The 21,380-nt window shown below is 42.8% G+C and overlaps 1 pseudogene; it reads right to left on the bottom strand.

Annotated features, from left to right (window-relative positions):
- Positions 1-1,959: 1,959 nt before the first annotated feature.
- On the bottom strand, positions 1,960-2,077 carry LOC114475083 (uncharacterized; annotated as a pseudogene).
- Positions 2,078-21,380: the final 19,303 nt, after the last annotated feature.

Here is a 21,380-nt window from a genome sequence, read left to right as displayed (position 1 = left end):
AGTGTAGTGCCCAGAGAGCTTTTAGGGTTATTATAAGGTAATGATCAACATCCCACAGTGATGGGCCAGGGGGACTAGAACCAGTGAGCCCGTGATTACAAACCTGCTTCCTTAACCACTTGTCATTTTATCCACAGATAATATATTTAATATATATAGATTATCTAGTGTAGTAGTGTGAGCGCTCACAATCAGTCCCATTTTTAGTAGCCGTTATACTGCCTCGTATCGCCTATGACATGATCTGACGTGTTTTTGACCCATTGCGACGCAGCGGTAGGACAAAACAATGAACTATCGTCCTTAATGAACTATTCCTGAGGTCAAAAATGACAAGAAAGCGACGTAGCAGCTTTGCTGAGTGTTTGAAGCAGCTGAAACAGTTGACTGACTTCGCTGCTGCTGATGTGAAGAACACACACCGTAAAGCAGGGTTATTCGGACTCACAATCACAATGGCCGCTTAAATTGCCATGTGTTTTACTGTAATGTGCAGTTTTTGGGTGAAAATAATAACAAGAGTGTGTGGATAGCAAAAGAAAACCGCTATGGTTCACCCTCTTCAAGAGCGAGGCATGAAGTTTGCATCTACAGAAACGCCCACTCATATGCATGAAACAGCCTGTTTTTAGAAGCGTCAAGAAAGTGACTTTTCAGAGGGCTAAAACTCCATAAAACAGGCGAGTTTGGTGTGGGATGTTTGTGTAGCAGAGCTGCAATCGACAGCTGTCGTTCACAATCATCGTATTTGGCCTCTCTGCTGTAAGGACTATCATACTTTTATTCTTTGTGTTTACTGGTTAAATATATTTGGTGGAACCTAGATTTTCTGTGTTTTAGTGCTGTGACCTGATCATACATGGCACATGCAAGCATCCTCCAATCCTCCACCTTCACACAAATGACCCTGACCCACAACCTAGAGTGCTCTGCCTTTGTTGTTGGGCATTTTGTCACACTGACCTGCAGGTCAACCCACTTCCTCTTCCTGCCTGTTGCCACAGTGACAGTCAGCGACGACCCGGCATGAGCACTGCTGCGTTCTGCTGCGCTGACATCAATCATCCTCACACTAAGATGGTCAACTTTAGCACCTTCGCTAATGCGCTTTCCTCATTTGTAGCCGGAGCCAATCTGCTCTGAATAACCCCCTGCTCCCATTTAAAACATCACCTTGTACAAGTGGGATACATAGATATATGTGACCTTTCTCTTAAGAAAAAACCTTTTTAGTCTTTTTATTGTGAACTGAACAAGTAAAGCAGTCAAAGCGTTCAGGTAATAGTGAACAACTACTTTCATTATATATAAGAAAGAAAATGTCACAGAAGTGAAAAACACAGGATAACATGTATTCAGATTCAGCAATCCTTTGAGTCTTGCAGTGACATTTTATAATTCTTTTTTAAAGTAACGTCAGTTCCCAACTGTTGGATATACAGTAGTTTAGCCACATTCGGCACTATAGGGTATTTGTAATTTGCACGTAAATTTGGCAATACCTTTCAAATGAAGTTAGGTTTGAGTAATTGCTTACTTTTACTCATTCAATATGTTTATGCTAAGAATTTAAATTCTGAATTACTTACTTTTCATACAAAACCAGTAAGGAAACAGTCACTGTTAACTCTGAACTGTTTTACAAGTAAAATGTTATTTGTGGTAATAATAATAATAATAATAATGCATCAGTTTTATATAGCGCTTTATCATAGACACTCAAAGACGCTTTACAGAATTTAGGCGTTATTCTTTCACTTCACACTTAGTGGTGGCAAGCTACTGTTGTAGCCACAGCTGCCCTGGGGCAGACTGACGGAAGCGAGGCTGCCATAGTGCGCCATCGGCCCCTCTGACCACCACCAACACTCACTCACACACTACGTTCATACTAGGCAATGTAGGTGAAGTGCCTTGCCCAAGGGCACAATGACAGATACCACTGCAGCGACTGCCACCCCACTGTGGCACCTGGAATTCTCAGTGGTCTCCCATCCAACTACTAACCAGGCCCAGACCTGCGTAGCTTCCGAGATCTAACGGGATCGGGCAATGGCAGGCTGGTATGGCCATGGTGAGTGAACATCTGCCATATTTATACTGCTAAAACCCTGAATGGACATGGTTCTTTATTTATTATTAAGAGGTTACCATGGTAATCATTAGCAGTTGATTATTAGGGCCAGCAAAGCCCTTTGTGAAACAATTAGAATCGCTGACCCTATTCTATGAATATTTTTCATTTATTTCCAAACTGTTTGTTGTTCTAAACTTTTATGCTGTTAGCAGGCGGGGTGACCAGTGAGGGGTGGGCACCCTGCCAAATAAATTATAGGGGGAACACTATATATACTGTATATATATAGATTAATGGTGGCAGAAAAAATGTGAGAAAAATGTATGTGTCCAAAAGCCATTGGCACCATGTTGCATGAAATAAAGCATGTTTTCACACCCCTGTGCTTCTTTGTCTAAACATGAAAATAAACAGTCAATAGATGGGTGTCAAATGTCACTTTGTGCACTAATTGCATGCACAGGTCTACACAAATACACATTGTATGGTTATCAAGCTCAGCCCCTGATTCCCTTACACTGTGACACACAATTTTCCTAAGAAGCCCGAAACGACACCCAGGAACAAAAGGAGAGCTGAGCACAGCCCAGTGCATATCTCCAACACATGCCAGTGTTAATCAAAGACAATTAAAAAGAGCCTGCCAGCAAAGGCAGCCATGAAGATTTATGAATAAATTAAAGGGCTCATTTGCATGCATTAGATCATATTTGTTGGTCATGCTCTCTCCTGAGGACCAAGACCTGGGTTTCTCAGAATCACTGTAGCAGGAACACCATACAGCTGCTTCTGCAAAAGGATTCAGTCAAATAGACCTGTCATGTGGTGAATTCTTGACACAATGTAAAGCCTACACTAACAAAAGGGCTCAAAAACTATTTAGAAAGTGTATTTCAAACATAGAACAAGTTAGAAGCTTCAAGTGCATCACACAACTGTGACAAAATCTTGCGTCATAGTTGGATTTTGAAAAAAAAGTCAGCAATACCTAAATGAAGCACTACTCTACATTTGTAATATCAAATTACTTGACTTAGTTGATTAGAGACTTTCTTTAGATGGGGGTTTGTTGGACAAAAATCACAGTGATGTCAACATTAACTTCATTAGAAATTGTTGTAGTTATAGCTCAATTTTACCAAAATTTTACATTTTAAACTGATATTTTCACTCAAATTTAATAAATAAACGTTTCACTCTTTTTTGAAGGTCAGTGATTTCAGAGATGAAACAGGAATAAATGACCTTATTATTATATTACCTTATTATAGCCCATAATTATAGCCCGGTTTTTAAGAGTATAATCTTTGCAGGAAGAGATCTTCCTGTTTGTTTGTAGCAGAGGTGCTAAGCGCTATTTGGAAACCCGGTCACAATCCGGGACTCTTCACAATTCTTCTGATCGAAGTTGCATCAAGGTATTGAAAACTATTAATTATTTTTGAAAACTACTTAAGCCGAAGTATAGTTTGGAATCCAGGGAGCAATTGAATGATAAACGCTGTCATGTATTCATTACACTTATTTTGTCCTGGTTGTAATTATATTTGTATGTTTTTTAAACCAACCTTGGTTTTGAATGGGCCCAGTTGTGAAAACAAATTATATTGTACAACTTTAATTATTGATGGTGACCAATATGAACATTGCAATGCCTTTATGAATCTATTTTTGTTTATTATAAGTGCACTTAACTTAATTGATTGTTAGTATGAAACATGTATTTATCATGTACTGATAGATTACAGGATTCCTAATTTTTGTCTTGACCTTCTTTAGGTCAGGTTTTTATTTGTCTACAAAAAAAAACCCCCACATGACCCGACTCAGCAGATGGTGAGCTACCCCTTTTCAACCACGCCGTGGTAGGAATCAACCCTTTGTTTTTTCTGCTGGATCTTGGGACCCCTACTTTAAAAAAAAACCCCAACGGAAACAAAATCATGAAGTAGATGAAGTAAACCTTGAATTGAAGAGCCACAACTCACCACATGAACTGAGTTGTTTTGGTTTTTTTTTTCTTCACTTTTTTTCCCATTGTGCAAATGTCTAATATATATATGTATTACTGAATATGTACATATATATATATATATATATATATATATATATATATATATATATATATATATATATATATATATATATATATATATATATATATATTATAGAAGTTCATTTTTGGGTGTTTCCAAACTTTTTCTTTCTTTCTAGAATTATCTTTTGATAATGTTTGTTGTTGTCAGGATTAGTGCACAAAGTGACAAGATCCATTTTATTTGAACTACATTTTATGTTCAAGAAAGTGAAAACATAGAATATAGTTATTGTTCTGCCTCTATTATTCAGATTACCTGATTTAGTGTGTGTTTGTTTCTGAGTTAATTCGAAACAACGTCTTCATCGCACAAGATAACACAGTTATACGCTGGACACACATCATGGATTCCAAGGAGCAGTCACTCAAGTCTCGATCCTACACATCAGGCTCCACAAAATCATCTGCTGGGAATGATGCGGCTTTGGCTCGTGCCAAAGCGGAGGCAGCAAAAGCACAATTGACCTTTGCAGAAAAAGACATGATCCTAACAATGGAAAAAGCACAATTAGAAGCATGAATGCTGAAGCCTTCACTAGAAAGAGAAGCAGCTGTCGCTGAAGCGGAAGCAGAGGTCCTAGAAGCAGCTGTTAGCATTGATGGCAGTGTGCGAAGTAGCAAGAGGCTCCAACTTCACGAGATTCCCTGTAACCCCTTAGAGCGGACCAGAGAATACGTCACTGAACAGTCAAAATAATATCCATCTGTAGCATTGGAAGAACACGCTCAGGACGATGCTGATCACCTAGACACACAGTCCAACCTGCCTCTTCACCCTCTCATTCAGGACAGCGTTGGTCAGCTACACACACATTCAACCCCTGCACTGCATCCACATCTTCCTTCTCAAGATGAAACCAGCTACCTACGTGAAGACCCAGCACTTGGAAATTCTATCCATGCTCTACGGTTCATAGCAGCAGAGAGTCGGGCTGGCGCCAACGTCACAAATACACCAGCAAGCAGAGAAACTGCGCATCAGCCACAATGCGCTCTGACCACGCCTCTATCCCTCAAGAATACTCACGGTCATCATAGCACGTACGGAGCAAGGCACAGTAACAACGGTCTTCTGCATCCCGCCATGTCCAGCCACTCTCCTCAAAATGCTCATCATGACAGATCCGGTATGAATGACGTCATCAGATATTTTGCCCGACGTGAACTGGTTACTACATGTATGACCCATTTCAACGACCAGCCGGAGAGTTACAGCGCATGGCAACAGTCCTTTCAAAATGCAGTGAGAGGACTTGAGCTGACATGCAGCGAGGAAATGGATTTACTGGTAAAGTGGCTTGGGAAAGAGTCTGGAGAACATGCAAAACGTATCCGTGCTGTCAACGCTAGCCATCCCCAAAGAGGACTACAGGTGATATGGGACAGACTAAACGCATGCTACGGAGCCCCTGAAGTAGTCAAAGAAGCACTCTTCCAACGCATCAGCAACTTCCCCAAATTCACCTACAAAGACTATGCAAAACTTCACGAGCTCAGTGACCTCCTGATGGAACTGCAGGCGGCCAAAGCAGACGGAACTCTTCCAGGCCTTCATTACCTCGACACAGCGAGAGGAATCAGTCCTCTAGTTCAGAAGTTGCCCCCTAGTCTGCAAGAGAAGTGGCTGTCTGTTGGGTCCATCTACAAAGAACGCTGTCAAGTCTCATTCCCTCCCTTTGAAGTTTTCGTAGACTTTATCTTCCGTCAGGCTAAAATCAGGAATGACCCTAGTTTCAACTTTGCTGGTCAGACTGATGTTCCAAAGACAGACAAGACATTTAGAACAATCAGACCAAAAGAAATCTCAGTCCACAAGACAGACGTCTCTCCTACAGAACGCAGTGCTGAAAATGAGAACCCCAATCGTCAGTGTCCCATTCATAAAAGACCCCACCTTCTGCGGAAATCTCGAGCTTTCTGAGAGAAACCCATAGAAGACAGGAAAGCATTCCTTAAAGAGCACAAGATCTGCTTTAAATGTTGCACCTCTACAAGACACATGGCTAGAGACTGCAAGTATACAGCCACATGCATTGAATGTGGGAGTGACAAACATAACTCTGCTCTTCATCCAGGGCCAGCACCACAGACCGAGGAGCCGTTCTCCTCCACAAAGCATGGCGGGGAGCGAACACCTTCAGAAGTTGCAAGCAGCTGCACTACAGTCTGTGGTGGTGATCAGAGTGACAGATCATGCTCTAAAATCTGTTTGGTTAGAATCTACCCTGTCAACCGTCGTGAGAAGGCAACAAAGGTCTACGCAATCATCGACGAACACAGCAACAGATCTTTGGCTCGGTCTGAGTTCTTCGACACCTTCAATGTCCAAGGACCCCCCTCTCCATACTCTCTCCGTACCTGTTCGGGCGTAACAGAGACCATGGGGAGAAGAGCTTCAGGATACCAGATTGAATCTATGGACGGTAAAGTCAGTCTTCCATTACCAAGTCTGGTTGAATGCAACGACATCCTAACAACAGATCAGAGATCCCAACTCCCAATGCTGCATCCAACCACCCTCACCTGAAGTCTATAGCGCATCTCATTCCAGACCTCGAACAGAGTACACCCATCATGCTTCTCCTAGGGCTAAAAGGACTAAATTTAAAACCAGAGGAGACCTGGCGTTCCAGGCTGCAGCCCCCAGACTCTGGAATGGTCTGCCCCAGTCTCTCCGGGAGATGAACTGCGTGGACACTTTTAAAAAACATTTGAAGACTTCGCTTTTCAAAAAAGCTTTTAGTTAACAAGATTTTATTTTTAATTTTTACTGCCCTTTTATGATGCTACACATGTGATGTAAATGTATGTTTATTGTTTCTGTGTACAGCACTTTGTGATTTTATCTGCGAAAAGCGCTTTATAAATAAACACTTACTTACTTACTTACTTAGGGCGAGACATCATAGCAGCCCACAAGGTTCGTTAAACAGTTAACAGTTAAATGGCCCTCGAGATGCTCCTTATACGCAGAAACTCAACCTGGGGTGGGTGATAGTTGGAAATGTCTGCTTGGGAGGTGTTCACAAGCCTGATAATGTAAACGCCCTGTATACCAGGACAACAGAACAGAAATGCCCCTCCATCTTTGAACCTTGCCCAAACATCCTGCAGGTGAAAGAGAGGTACAGTCAGTTTCAGGGCACCGACTATCCTAAGCTACAAACAACAGGGATTCTCACCTGCAGTGGAGAAGCCGAGCAGTTGGGGTCCACAGTGTTTCAACAAACAAGGGACAATAACAAGGTGGCTCCATCAATCGAAGACATCTCATTCATGAAAATCATGAAAGACAACTTAAAGAAAGAGAAAGACAACAGCTGGGTAGCTCCACTGCCTTTCAAGTCACTTAGGCGTCGTCTCCCTGACAACAAAGTCCAGGCCTTAAATCGACTTTCATCACTGAGACGGAGTCTCGAAAGGAAACCAGCATTAAAACAGCATTACCTCACCTTCATGGGAAAGATGTTTCAAAAAAATAATGCAGAAGTAGCACCTCCTCTGAAGGAGGACAAAGAACGTTGGTACCTGCCAACCTTTGGCGTGTATCACCCAAAGAAGCCTGGAAACATTCGCGTGGTGTTCGACTCAAGCGCTCAGCATGGAGGAGTGTCATTGAACAATATCTTGTTGACTGGGCCCGACCTCAATAACAGCCTGCTTGGGGTACTTCTCAGGTTCCGGAAGGAAGCCGTAGCAATAACAGCAGACATTGAACAAATGTTCTACTGCTTCCTCGTCAGGGAAGAGGACCGTAACTTCTTGAGGTTTCTGTGGTTCCGGGACAATGACCTATCCAAAGACATTATCGAGTACCGCATGAGGGTCCATGTTTTTGGCAACAGCCCATCCCCCGCGGTGGCTATCTACTGCCTCCGGAAGAGCACAGAGTTTGGAGACTCAGACGTCAAACAGTTTGTCAACCGAGACTTTTACGTGGACGACGGCTTGAAATCCTTCTCTTCTGTAGAAGCAGCAGTGGACCTGCTCAAGAGAACACAAGACACTCTCTCAGGATCAAACCTGTGACTGCATAAGATTGCCTCAAACAAGAGAGAAGCAATGGAGGCATTCCCATCCCGAGATCATGCTAATGACTTCAAGGATCTGGATCTCGGTTCTGACACTCTTCCGATGCAGCGCAGTCTAGGCCTCAATTGGGACTTGATGTCCAACAGCTTCATCTTCAAAGTGGGTGACGAAGAGAAACCCTTCACCCGTCGTGGCATCCTGTCTACTGTTAATAGCATCTACGATCCTCTCGGATTTATTGCCCCAGTCACCATTCAAGGCAAAGCCATCTTACGAGAGCTAACAAGAGACCACGGCGACTAAGACTCCCCCCTCCCACAAGACATGAAGCAGATGTGGGTCACATGGCGATCCTCTTTGAATCACCTTGGAAGTCTCTGGATACCACGGACCTACGCAGAACCCTCCCTGGCAGGAATGTTGCACAGAGAGTTATGTGTCTTTTGTGACGCCTCTACTAAGGCAATTGCTGCTGTAGCCTTTCTCAGGCTAACAGATACAGAAGGTACCATCCATGTAGGGTTTGTCATGGGAAAGGCTAAGCTGGCTCCCCTTCCTGAACATACAGTGCCAAGGCTTGAGCTCTGCGCAGCTGTTCTTGAAGTAGAACTTACCGAGCTCATCTCTTCAGAGATTGACATACAACTGGATGAGACTATCTTTTACAGTGACAGTAAGGTAGTACTAGGTTACATTAAGAACGAGACCAGACGGTTCTATGTGTACGTCAGCAACCGAGTATTGAGAATAAGAAGGTCTTCTCGCCCCGAGCAGTGGCAACATGTGCCAACAGAACTCAATCCGGCAGATATCGCTACAAGGTCCGTTACTGCTGCACTTCTCTCAGATACCAGCTGGCTGTGTGGACCTCCATTCCTGAAAGAGTCCTTTAAAGTCCAGCCTGAAGAAGACCACTTTGAGTTGCTGGACCCTGCATCGGATTCAGATGTCCGTCCGCTAGTGTCTACAATGAGCACAACCATGTCAAGCCAACTACTCGGGTCTCACCGCTTCTCCAAGTTTTCAAGCTGGAAATTGTTGACCCGTGCAGTTGCTCGCCTTATTCATGTTGCTTGCCACTTTAAGAAGAATCCTGCAACCAAAGCCACTGGCTGCAAAAACTGGCATTTCTGTCACTCAACAATCTCCACAGATGAACTTTCGCAGTCTGAAAGAGCCATCATCCGTGCTGTTCAACGGGAGAACTACGCTCACGAGTACGCCTGTCTGCAGAAGGAGGAAAATCTTTTTAAGGAAAGCCCCCTCAAAGTCCTTGATCCCTTCATTGATAATGATGGCCTTCTGAGAGTTGGAGGTCGTGTCAGAGAACCAAAACTTCAGCAAGATGAGAATACCCCCATCATTATTCCTGGCAAGCATCATATAGCAGTACTCTTGATTCGACACCATCATGAGAGAACTCAACATCAAGGGCGACTGTTCACCAAGGGCGCCATTCGTGCTGCCGGTTTCTGGATAGTTGGCGGAAAAAGGCGGGTGAGCAGTGTGATTCATGACTGTGTCATTTGTCGCAAACTACACGGCACTCCTCAGATACAGAAAATGGCCGACCTTCCGGCAGACTGCCTCTCTACGGAACCTCCATTCACGAACGTCGGCTTAGATGTGTTCGGACCGTGGGCGGTGTCTTCGCGACGTACGAGGGGTGGCTTTGCTCAAAGTAAATGGTGGGCAGTGTTATTTAACCTGCATGAGTGTTCGAGCTGTCCACATCGAGGTAATTGAATCCTTAGACACCTCAAGTTTCATCAACGCTCTTAGGCGTTTCCTCGCTGTTAGGGGCCCTGTAAAGCTCATCCGTTCAGATCGAGGAACTAACTTTGTCAGTGCTTGTAGAGGGCTGGCGATCCCCTCAAACATCAGTAATGCTTCAGTTGAGAAGTTTCTCTTGGATCAAGGATGTGAATGGAAGTTCAATGCTCCACACGCCTCACATATGGGTGGTTCATGGGAGAGGATGATTGGAGTAGCACGAAAGATCCTGGACTCCATGTTCCTCCAGCTGGGAACTTCAAGACTCACCCACGAAGCGCTCACTACACTGATGGCAGAGGTTGCTGCCATCATTAACGCCAGACCTCTGATTCCAGTGTCTACTGAGCCGGATGACCCCCTCATCCTTACTCCTGCAACCCTCCTCACCCAAAAAGTGAGTCTATCATCAGCCCCAGTTGGAGACTGGATCAAAGACCTTCACAAATCCCAGTGGCGCCGAGTCCAACATCTGGCCCAAACCTTCTGGAATAGATGGAAGAGACAATACCTTCCATCACTTCAACCACGGAGAAAGTGGACGGATTCCGCACCAGACCTTCAGCTTGGAAGTGTTGTCCTTCTCAAAGACAATCAGCTCGTAAGAAATGAGTGGTCTCTGCGCTTGATTACTTGAGTCTTCTCAAGCAAAGACGGTAAGGTGCGTCAAGTTGAGGTCAACGTCTCCAGGAAAGATGGGACTAAACTCTTCCTACGTCCCATTTCCGAAGTAGTCCTCCTCCTTGCCTCTGATAAGGAACAGTAAAACTGTATGAACCTTGAGGTGGTGACATTTGATAATGCCAGGCGGGGAGTGTTCTGCCTCTATTATTCAGATTACCTGATTTAGTGTGTGTTTGTTTCTGAGTTAATTCAGTTGGTTCTGATAAGAAAGCTGTACCTTTAAAAGCACACAGAGTAGGTCACGTGACTTAGACTCAGGAAGTAATGCAGTCTGGTGAACACTGCTTAGTTTCATTCCTTGTGTGTTCTTGGCAAAACAACTCCCATATCTTGTGCTGTTAGACAATCTCTGATTACATCTTCAGTTCATGCCGTCGAGCTGTTCCTTTGTGGTCATCTGCCGCCATCTAGTGGCTGTTTTGTGTAATGTTTGCTGTGCTGTTGAATACGGCCATTTCAGATACAAAAGGCTGATTTGTTAATAATATAAATAATAAATACAGTGGCATGTGACAGTGAATTAGACTGTTATAGTTAATTAATATTTCATACTTGATAATGAAACCTATTTCTGTTTAGTGATATTACATTATTAGGTTTGTTTAATTAGTTTAAATTCATGCAGCTACATTTACAAATGTCTTGTGTCTCTCAGTTTCACCCTTTCACCTGTCAATAAACCTGGGCTCAGTCGGTCAACCTGGTGTCCAGAGTCTTGATCTGCGGAAGGTGTTGAGCTTACTGCCTTCGTGTACAGTGTGCATAAGGAAGGCAGGATAGTTATTGAAGATGATTGTCTGTGTGCTTCGATTCATTTGAAAAAGGATAATAATTAAAACATTTTAAAAATATCAGCACCACGGATAGCAACCACATTATTTTGACACCCACTTTAACCATTTCAACTCAGAGCCTGTATCAGTAGCTATAAAGTTTAGCAAAACTGGCACAGCGGCCCACATGTTCACAAACAGTATTGCAAAATGAAGTGCTATAGGCCAACTCACTACTATTTGAAGGGCATACGACGAGCCTTGCTAACTAGTCCACGATGCTCTATGTCCATTTTCTTTGCTCTCTCATTCTCTTTGAACAACATGGGAAGTCCACTCTCTCTCTCCTGTCCCACTGTACTCCTCAAGTGGTTTTTAATAAGTTTTAATTTGGAGAATGAACGGGACACGTGACTGACGTGTGCGAGCATACTCTGTGCAGAAACCATGTTGTTTACATATGTGACGCTTGAACCGCTGTTAAGGCCCGTAAATAGTTGGTAGTATGTAGAAAGCTTGAAACCTGAGGATGTGGCCGTTCATTTAAGGAAACTCACTTTAAGTACAGGTGAACGATTGAGGGACCCATGCAGCATTCCTGAAAACGAGTGGTCATTCGATGTGCGCTACTGGCCCGATGTTCAATGGCCAGACATTTAATCATATCTGATAGAAAAACCAGTGTATATACAAAAGAAAACCAAAAAACATCTCAAGATGCTTATAACTGCTATGAACAGGCAGGTAGGCGGGCTGCTGTACTCCTGTTAATGAAGGTTTGCGTGTATTTCCGCATTTTTTGATCAGTTTCAACAGATGAGTTTCCATCTCTACATTAAGTCTCCTCCTCGCTGCCCCACGTCTGCATATCAGTCTATTTACAGCTTTTGACGGTCACATTTTACTGGATCCAGACTGAGATAGCGCTCCGTGAACCATCACCTCAGCAGTCCTCCTGTTGTTTTGCACCGAGCCTGCGTGCGCATGCACCTAATTTAGTATGCATCACACAAGAGGGGTCTATATAACCCCTGTATAAATCTGCATGATGGGTGATGTTAAACAGACTGCCCATACTCTGGGCGCCTCTAGACAAAAGTAAAGGGAGGGCCCGCCTTCTCCAGCTCCCCTGAGCCGTGGTAGAGAAAATAGAGGAAATCGTGTTGCCACTCACAAAATATTATATATGCAAACAAACAGGAATCCACTTTTTTCAGTTTGGATGGGGTTTCATACCTGCCCAATCCATGTGGAAACAAACCTGTTTAAAGCTGCAAACAGGGATTGTGTTTATTTCAACTGGGTTTTCAGCAAAACAAAATAGATTTTTTTTCCTTTGCATATTATCCACTCAAAAAAAGTTACTCTTAGATGAACATATTACTGAGGTACAGTATATTTATGATCAGCCATCGATTTAAAATATAGTTAAAAGTGCTTTAGAATGAGCTTTGGTATGCAACTAAAGATATTTCATCATGATGATTTTATTAATTTTAAGTGTGAACAGAGGTATCATTAAGGTGGAAGTCGAGTGTGCGTTCAGGAGTAAGAGTAGCAAGGCTAAAAACATTAGATCTGGGGACTCATTTATAAATGCTGCATACGTACAAAAGAAAGCATATAAGCAATGTTTAGGATTTATATAAAAAATTTTAAAAAAACCTGGCGAGATAATGTGCGCACCTTTACGGCAGCTCTGACCCTGCCGTAAGCACAAAATCATGAGAAACGGGAAACTTTGACGCCAACATGAGATGAATGAAATTAAAGACAGCTCTGTGAAATTAATATAATTTGTGTGAAATAATCGAAAACATTGAACATTTCACAACATATTATTTGAAGGATGCATTTGCAAAAACAGAGGAGGAAAAATTTATATTGACGCCCACAGGGAGTGAGTGACGTGCTCGCGCATACAAATACAGTTTTATAATAATAATAATAATAATAATAATAATAATAATAATTGTAATTAAAATCACATGATCATTGCAACTGCTGATCAATTGGCTGCAACACCTGTAGCTGTTATAAAAAGGAACACACTAATGCGTAAAGACGCACAGTGGCTTATTTGGCACTGCTGGAGGACGAGGTGCAGGCGAGAATCTGGAAGGAGGGTGTTACGGCTGAATTTACGGTTGACCTCATTTGGAGACATGATTCATTGCTCTGGTTGAATGATGGAGTCCAGGAGAAGCATTGATGATTTTATATAAAAAAAGTTTATTCTAAACTAAGAAAAAAGGTACAAGATGGAACAAAGTTAGCGTCCGTCCAGGCGGACGTCCGAAGGAAGTGCCGCGCCCTCTAACAGTTTCAGCTTAAGCTTTTTATACAGATAAGAAAAGGTCCCAACAGTGAGAGACAAAAGGGAGGGAGTCAGATGCCCATAGTGGAATTGTTGGAGGATGATGAAGATGTTATGAGAAGGTTCTGCTCCAGTCTTTATCTGTCTTGATAAGTGTGTGCGTCAGTGTATGTCTGCATGTGAGCAGAGATTCTGGCTTGGCAGAGACTGTGCTGCACTGAGAATAATACGATCTGTACTGTTTAATCATGATTCAGCTGTTCGATATGATGATGAATATAAAAATGACCATAACATTCCCCACTTTTGGTCGCCTCAACGACCAAATCAAGAAACAAAATTATTATATTCAGGGTTAACTTTTGTGAGGCACAGATATATCAAGAAAATGTGGAAATAAACTTCTTCATCATTATTATCAATGGCATGAATCATCAAAAATCATCCTTTATTACATCTAGATAAGCAAAAATCATCATTTGCATCAAGGACATCACTCGTCTTCATCGGCTGAGTTCAGTGGTAACTGGGGTAACCAATAGCCATGGTTAAAATCACCGCACTTGATTGGCGGCATCATGAGTGAAGAACCTTGAGTATTTTCCTCAATCGTAGCAGAAGGGTTTATGACTGTATTCCTGCAGCTAGGTGTGGCTTATAAACAAAGCTAGGCCCTTGTTCTAGAGCGTTTTCTTGTGTGTGTCTCAGTGGCCTTGTCGGTTCCCCCTTCATTGTTCGGTCAGCCTCCGTCTCAGCATCAGCTGGTGTCGGCAATCATCTTGGATCCATGTCGCCCGCTCCGCGACCTTCACTGCCGTGTGGGTCGTTCATTTCGGTCGGCGTTGTAGATGATTGGTTGTTGTCTGAGGAAGGGTAGTCTCCACACACCTGGCAACCTCTCTTGGGATCGGCTGGTACCTGAACAGAAGAGGGGGAAAAACACCGAAACAGAACTCTTGGGATTGGCTGGTACCTGAACAGAAAAAAAAGGGGGGGGGGGGGGGGGGGAGGAAACAAAACAGAACTCCCAAAACAAAACAAAACAAAATAAAATAAAATAAAATAAAATAAAATAATAGAATAGAATAGAATAGAATAGAATAGAATAGAATAGAATAGAATAAAATAAAAGTTTAGGGGTGTTAGGTTTAGTTAACTAACTAAATGAATAGTTAGTATGGCCAGGAAGGCAGAGACAGGTCAGAGGTCAGGATCTGAGAGCTTTTCAGATCCTAAAAGGTGCTGCTGCACAATCACACAATGGTTAGGTGTGGGTTAGTGAGCTTTTAGCCATGCTAGCTCTGTAGCCCATTCGCACGCGAGTGGGAAAATATGAGGCTGAAAGAAAAGCAGGAAGTATTAATTCGATTTTCTTTTCCTGGAGTAAGGAGAAGCATAGCTGGAGTTGCAGTGATTATCTGTGGTACGTCTACTTACCTGGTGAGAAGCAACAATTTGAGAACCACTGTTTACAAGGACATGCAAGTTGGACGGAGAAGGACATGCAAGTCGGACGGAGAAGGACATGCAAGTCGGACAAGTGTGGAGTCTACATGTCTTCTCAAGATGAATACATACAATTGGGAGACATGGAGATGTGAGAAAGCTAAATGAGTTTAACCAAATAAATAAATAATGTTATTTATTTATTTAAATTGTTTGTTTTATTTTTCTTTGCTATCTCTTATTTGTGAAGGAGAAATCTTATTCTATCCTTTATTTATTCTGAATAATGTTAACACTCCACACCTAATTACATAGCCTAATTCTTTTATAGAGCTGAATTTGTCAGTTCATTTATTTCATTATTTTCCCTCATAATTATTATTTGAGATGTAATTTACTTAATTTTGAAGGTCAATTGGTGGCAAAAGTGTCTCCTATTCTGTGTCTGAACCAGAGTTTAGCAAGATTATTGGCCCTTTAAGGTTAGACAGAATTAAAGTTAAGTTGAGTCGAACAATCATATTGTCTTTTGCTCTCTGTGTTTATCCCATTCGTAGGGGTGACGAGCCCCAGCACGGTTTGGAGAGCTTCCTTAAATACTTGGAAGTTACTTAACTTTAAACTATCTCTTATATCAATCAATTATCAAGAATTTCAGGAGGACCCTTTTTAAATCTCAGGCGACCCAGATTGGGCCACCAACCCAATGTTGAGAACCCTTAATTTTTCCCTTAAACGTGTCTAAACCCAGTGAAGGTGTTTTATGGTCTTGCACGCTAAGTGCTGGTGGAACAAGAAGAAAATGGTTGGAGGGTTTTGGGGTATATTATTTTCCTATGACAAAATATAAATCAAAAATCAGAGGGACGTTGGCCCGCTCCCTTCCCTTTTTTACATAAGAATACATTTGGATTCTTAAAACCATATGATAAATATCATTGGAAAATCACTTATCTGATCATTTTGGATGTGTCTCCGTTTTCCTCTCTGTTGTGTCTACCTGCCTTTGTGCCCTCCAACCTCCTCGACCTCCTCCTCCTCAGCCATAAAGGTCAAAGCCAGGGTCAACTGTACGCTCCTTTTGGAAATTTGAAGATCTGTCCCCACTTTCGCAGTTGGATTGGAAGTCTCTGTAGTCTCTGGAATAGATATTATGTTAGAACATCCACAATATGTCATATTGTCACGTGTCTATTTCAATCTATTTCCCCTTTGCTTCCCCGTTATAGTTATGGACAATACTTCCCTTTAATTCTCATCCTTCATCATAAGAGCAGTGACCAGGCATGGCGGCTGGGGGGGGCAGGATCGGAGTCGAGAAGGCGGTGGCATCGTCTGTTCGGAAACACTCAGAAACAGAAAGAGAGGAAAACATTAAGACTTAACTGGATAATTTAAAATATCTCTTTTCTTTAGTTGGATTTGATTCGTCTCCTTTGAGTATACAGCCAGCGGCCTGTATATTGGAAAAAAAAAGACACAATAACAACAACTAAGACGAAGACATAGACAAGTGCACTCAACAACGAGTATACACATATAACAACAAAAAACATGGACACTGAACATGAACAGTAAGGTCAGTCAAGGTCAAAGCCAGTCATTCCACTGAAAGTGGCATCATATATAAAAAACGTTGTTTGGTGTTTTTAAACACCCAGAAAAAAATCTTTAAAACCTGGTAAACTTTTTAGAAGGCCCAAGGCCTAAAACCATAGTTCTTTTAACAAGCAGCAGTGTTTTCTGAACACCCCACTACATAATTGGCAAAAACAGGGAGAAGATCTAGTGCATCAAAACCCAGGAGGAAATGAAGGCGAAACAGAGGAACATGTGTAGTCAAACAGCCATTCATCGGTCAATCACTCAGTGACACGTCCACACAACTCTCAGGCATACGTAACGTGTCATCATTCAGTCATTCATACACCGCACACGTTCATGCCTCAATTTTCACGTCCATGCATTCACAAGGTTTTGCTGCATAGTGTCTAAGTGGAATATAGGTCTCATCTAACCCACCAGCGGCGATAGCCAGTCCACCTCCTCTCTCGGGGTCAATGAGCTCTTATTGCCCCCCCATGCTTGGCAACCTTTTAGTGTTAATTAATTGCTTTTTACTGGTATCATCTGATTACTAAGAGGTACGCTCCTTTTTACTTCCGCCTTGGCGGAGTCTTAGATTATCGCCCGCGGTACTGACAGTCTGCTCATCTGCTGATCAGGCAGGGATCGCACAGCCGTGTCTAACTCAACAAACTCAACAACTCTCGACCTCCGGCTTTGTAAAAGATAAAGCTGGGGAGAACTCTCAACCTCCGGCTAAAGATCAACAACTAAAGCTGGGGAGAACTATGGGGGGGGACCTCTCAACCTCCGGCTAAAGCTCAACAACGACCTCCGGCTAAAGCTGGGGAGAACTATGGACACAACAACAACTCTCGACCTCCGGCTACAGCTGGGGAGAACTATGAACACACTCTCAACCTCCGGCTCCCGCTGGGGAGAACTATGAACACACTCTCAACCTCCGGCTACCGCTGGGGAGAACTATAAACACCAACGCAGACTGTCAGGACTTTTATTGGGCACCTCTAAGATTGAACGGAGCACGCAACCTCTAATAACGCTCACTCTAAGGGAACGTAGAAATTTGTTCAGAACGGTATTCGGTTACCAAGCATGTATCAAATCAGGTGGACCACTATCCCCCGAAGAGTGCTTTCCCTAGCAAGGTTTATCCTTTTTCTGCACATTAAACCAGGACTTCTTGTTTGAAAAGTAATTGCCTATGTACTCATAGCAACTAATGGGACATTTTTTTCTCAGGAAAAAATTTGGTACCCCCCCCTGCTGTCGAGTGGCTTTGGGCCGGTCAGACAGTCTGACGCGGTAAGGGGGAGGCGCGCAAAATGAAAACAATGAATGTTGAACTAGGCTGTCTGTCGCAAGCAGCTTCAAAAAGGGTAAGGTACAGATTGTTTACGAGGGTATCGGTCAAAAAAATGTCAAAATGTAAACTTGGTTGAGGCTGCAGTCCTCAATCTCTGTCTCAATTTTCCTGAAATTGAGTAAAAACAAAAGAGAAAAAGAAGAATCGTTCAGAAATAACAAAGGAGAAAAACGTGTGAGCTCAAAAAAATCATGGCCAATAAAAATTAAAACTTCAGCTCCAAAAGCTGAGGCAACAGAGGGCTCTTTCTTCAGCGGATGTAACCATATCTTGCATTGTGGGGGGCCTCCCCTCAACAAGAAAATAAAATGAAAGAAAAGCAAACAAAAACAACCTTATCAGTAACACTATTTTCTTCCCCTTTGTTTGTTCTTTTCTCATAAAGGCAAAAGCAGTGTAAATAAATGAGCAACATAATGAATAAAAGCAAAGATAAATGATGGGCACACATGGTCTTATGTGGCAAACAGAAGGGTTCTGTTTGAAGTTCATAGTTATGAATGTGGGTGTGTGACTGTATGTCTGGTCTGTCTGCGTGTGAGAGAATAAATGACAACAAAATAATCTAGTGCACAGTCAGAAGATAGAGGGGTTAGTATTGTCTTATCGAAGGAGAAGCTTGTTGGCTATTTGCTAGTTGTCCCCCTCCATGCCAAAGTTCAAGGCTAAAGTGATTTAGCACTACCACCAAAGGCTGTGGTGGACTTCTTGTGGCTTGGTATCCTTGTGGCTTTTGAAACAGTGTCTTTTTTGGTGAAGATATTCCATCAGACGTGTGACCAGTCTGCAGTTGCTGCCCATCGTTCAGGCAGTAGTCGTGGCGTTTAACTCGCAACTCATTGGTGGGGGAGTGTCCACTCCGACGCCCACAGGTTCTCAGTCTTTGATGATGGGGCAGGATGTGTTAATCCCAGCATGCGGCCCATTCATAGACGATGAAGAGTTGACTTGGGACTGAGCGAGTTATTTCAGCATTGCTTTGCTGAATGGGAGTTGAGTCCTTGAGTCCTGAAAGGTCACAGACCTTTGATTGTCCATTTCCTTCTGATGCTTGGTCCTTTGAATGATGTTGACATTTCATTAGCATAAGAGTTGAAGGTGATTTCATTCTTTCATTGAAGATGTCGTTTCTTCAGGGGCAACCGCAAAGCCAACAGAAACTAACATTGACTTAATAAAAAATGATAATGATGATAACAGTAATATTAAAATAAAATAAAATGAAATACTGTATTCATCTGTGTGTGTGTTTGAGTGTGTGTTGCTCATATTCATTTTAGAGTGAACCCATCAAACATGAAATCAAAATAAAATTTAAAATTAAAATAAAAATAGTGTCTGTGTGTAATGGCACTATTCTGTAGGCGGGGGAGAAGTGAGAAATCACAATGTTGTGTCACAAGTGTGTAGTGCACTAAACTGGCTAGTGAGGGGCGCCACCTCTCTCTTGTTTGAGTGTGTGTGTGTTTCTCTCATGGGTGTGGTTCTCTCTCTCTCTTTGCGTGCGCTGTGCGTGCGCCCGTGCGCCCGCGCGCGTGCTTCCCTCTCTCTCTCTGTGCGTGGGTGCGTTTGGCTCTCTGTGCGTGCGCGTGCCTGTGCGTGCGCGCACTTCCCTCTCTCTCTCGTGTGTGTGTGTGTGTGTGTGTGTGTGTGTGTGTTGAGAGAGAGAAGAAAAAAAAAAAAAAAAAAAAAAAAAAAAAAAAAAAAAAAAACCAAAGCTCTCTCCAAAATGAGAGCCTTAAAGCCAAACAACCATTCGCAAAATAAAAACAAAGATAAAAAAAGAAGTAAAACTCACCGAAAGCATGATCTGAGTTCACATCATACCAAGATTGTATATGCGTATGCATATATTATTTGTTTATTGGGTTGTTCATCTGTTTGATTCACAGAAACACAATTTAGGTTAGGTTCGGGGTTTTAATCTTTCGGTACAGAGGTGAACTCAGATCATGGCACCGCTGGGATGTTTTGGAAACTTTGGTTGCCCGTCTATCTATGGTCAGGACCTCACAGGCTGTGGGTGTCCGAACAAAACCAAAGTAAATAATGACCAGCCGTATTTTATGCCTAAACAAAATATCCGAGCCCGAAGAAAACCAGAGAGAACCTACAGCATTAAAAAGCATAGAACCTCAACCATTTGAGCCCTTCTCATGGCTATTCACTGAGTCAAAACACAGAACAGCTGAGGATCAAAATCAAAGCTCAAAGCTGAAAATCAATACAATGCTTGACTGGTTCCAAAAAAATCAACACAGAGCGAATATATATGTAAATGAAAATTTATATATATATGTTTATAAAGGCAGCTTTACCTTAGTCCGAATTGGTGTTTGAGGTTCAACCGATGGTTCGTGCTCCAGTCTCTGTCCGAGGGCGGACCGCCGCGGGCCAGCCCCGGGGCTTCAAGTGTGTCGACCCAGTGCTGGTCCACGGTCGACGCCCCACAGAGCAGAAGATGGATTCAGTTCGTCGACGCCAATTGTTACGGCTGAATTTACGGTTGACCTCATTTGGAGACATGATTCATTGCTCTGGTTGAATGATGGAGTCCAGGAGAAGCATTGATGATTTTATATAAAAAAAGTTTATTCTAAACTAAGAAAAAAGGTACAAGATGGAACAAAGTTAGCGTCCGTCCAGGCGGACGTCCGAAGGAAGTGCCGCGCCCTCTAACAGTTTCAGCTTAAGCTTTTTATACAGATAAGAAAAGGTCCCAACAGTGAGAGACAAAAGGGAGGGAGTCAGATGCCCATAGTGGAATTGTTGGAGGATGATGAAGATGTTATGAGAAGGTTCTGCTCCAGTCTTTATCTGTCTTGATAAGCGTGTGCGTCAGTGTATGTCTGCATGTGAGCAGAGATTCTGGCTTGGCAGAGACTGTGCTGCACTGAGAATAATACGATCTGTACTGTTTAATCATGATTCAGCTGTTCGATATGATGATGAATATAAAAATGACCATAACAAGGGGATCTACAGAGACCAGCGAGAGGCAGGACCCCCCCACCCGTCCGTGGGGACAAGGTGCTGCGGGAGAGACGAAGAGGCTACAGTGGGAGGAAGACTAGCTGCTGCTGAGTTTAATCCCATGTTTTGGTGCATGTATAGTGCTTCTGTGTGTGTCCCCCACCTCCGTTACACAGAGGGGATCCTCAATCCCCACTGATCCTCCAGCTTTTTGTGAGGCTGAGCTCCGGTGCTCTTTCCTCCACCTGTTGAAC

The sequence above is a fragment of the Gouania willdenowi genome, chromosome 13, assembly GCF_900634775.1.
Source record: "Gouania willdenowi chromosome 13, fGouWil2.1, whole genome shotgun sequence".
Taxonomy (NCBI): domain Eukaryota; kingdom Metazoa; phylum Chordata; class Actinopteri; order Blenniiformes; family Gobiesocidae; genus Gouania; species Gouania willdenowi.
This window is presented reverse-complemented; position numbering and strand designations above follow the sequence as displayed.